The 1,725-nt window shown below is 77.3% G+C and overlaps 1 protein-coding gene across 1 annotated transcript in view; it reads right to left on the bottom strand.

Annotated features, from left to right (window-relative positions):
- The window catches only part of EMIHUDRAFT_195332 (hypothetical protein), a gene marked incomplete at both ends in the record, with an annotated part of 10,381 nt that overhangs the window by 5,726 nt on the left and 2,930 nt on the right, over positions 1–1,725 (bottom strand). The window lies entirely within an intron of this gene.

Here is a 1,725-nt window from a genome sequence, read left to right as displayed (position 1 = left end):
GGGGGCGGGAAGCGGGCTCAAGATGCTTGGACACGCGCGGCAGCTGGCTGCAGAGGAGAGGGACGGCAGACGCTCGGCGACGAAGGGCTGATGGACGTAACTGACGGCAGAGAAGGCGGTGTGGCAGAGGAGCAGGCGGACAGGCGGAGGCGGCGGTCCCTCAAGGGCGGCGGCGGCGGCGGAGAGTGGCGGAGGGCAGCGGAGGGCGGCGGCGGTGAGGACTGCAGAGGCGGAGAGCGGCGGCGGGGGCACGGGCGGCGGCGGGGCGCAAGCGGCTACAGCGGTGGCGGTGAGGAGGGAGGGGGGAGGGCGGCGATGGCGAGCGCGGCGGCAAGGGCGGCGGCGGAGCCGTTGGTGGCGGCGAGGGCGGGGGCGAGGGCGGCGGCGACGCGAGGGCGGCGGCGGCGAAGGCGGCGGTGACGGCGACGGCGGCTGGTAGAACCAGCTCTCGAACTCGTTGCTGAAGCCGCACGCACGGCACGAGGAGTGCAGGGTGGCGCCCACCACGTACGCGGTCGTGCTGTACTCGGCGTTGCACGCGGCCGGGTCGACGTAGCACCACTCGTGCTCGCATCAGCCGGGGTAGCCGGTGTGGAGCTGCAGGATGGCTCGAGCCCGCTGTCGTGCGGGTCGCACCCGTGGAGGCCGTACGTGCCGGGGTACGCGAGGCTCACGCCGTCCGCCGCGACGACCTGCACCTCGCCGCTCACGAGGCTGACGCCGGCCGGGTGGGCGGTGAGGCACGGGCGGCGAGGGCGGCGGCGGCGACGGCGGCGGCGACGGCGGCGGCGGCGGCGGCGACGGGGGTGGGGCGGCAAGGGCGAGGACGAGGTCGCCGCGGAGAGAGGGAGGGCGCCGCGGCGAGTTTGGCGGCGGAGAGAGCGAGGAGGACAGCGTGACGGCGCGGCGACAGCGAGGGCAGACTGAGATGGCGGCAGTGGCGGGGGCCGCGGCGATAGTGGCGGCGGCGAGCGACGGCGAGGATGGCGGCGACAGTACGTGGCGGTGAGGCGACGGCGAGGGTGGCGGCGAGGATGGCGGCGGCGGCGGCGGCGATGGCGGCGGCGGCGGCGGCGGCGGCGGCGGCGGCGGCGGCGGCGGCGGCGGTGGCGAGAGTGGCGGTGGCGGCGACGGCAGCAGCGAGGGCGAGGGTGGTAGTGGCGGCAGCAGCGGCAGCGGCTAGGGCGGTGACGACGGCAGTGGCGGCAAGGGAGGGGGCGAGGGTGGTTGCGGCAAGGCCAGCGTGACGGCGCGGCGACAGCGGGCAGGCTGAGATGGCGGCAGTGGCGGGGGCCGCGGCGATAGTGGCGGCGGCGAGCGACGGCGAGGATGGCGGCGACAGTACGTGGCGGTGAGGCGACGGCGGCGGTGGCGGCAGCGGCGGCGGTGGCGAGAGTGGCGGTGGCGGCGACGGCAGCAGCGAGGGCGAGGGTGGTAGTGGCGGCAGCGGCGGCAGCGGCTAGGGCGGTGACGACGGCAGCGACGGCGAGGGAGGGGGCGAGGGTGGTTGCGGCAAGGCCAGCGTGACGGCGCGGCGACAGCGAGGGCAGACTGAGATGGCGGCAGTGGCGGGGGCCGCGGCGATAGTGGCGGCGGCGAGCGACGGCGAGGATGGCGGCGACAGTACGTGGCGGTGAGGCGCCGGCGGCGGTGGCGGCTGCGGCTGCGGTGGCGAGGGTGGTCGTGGCGGCGACGGCAGCATCGAGGGCGAGGGTGGTAGTGGCG

Source organism: Emiliania huxleyi (genome assembly GCF_000372725.1).
Source record: "Emiliania huxleyi CCMP1516 unplaced genomic scaffold EMIHUscaffold_3, whole genome shotgun sequence".
Taxonomy (NCBI): Eukaryota; Haptophyta; order Isochrysidales; family Noelaerhabdaceae; genus Emiliania; species Emiliania huxleyi.
Note: the sequence above shows the minus strand (reverse complement) of the source record. Positions and strands in the feature narration are given on the sequence as shown.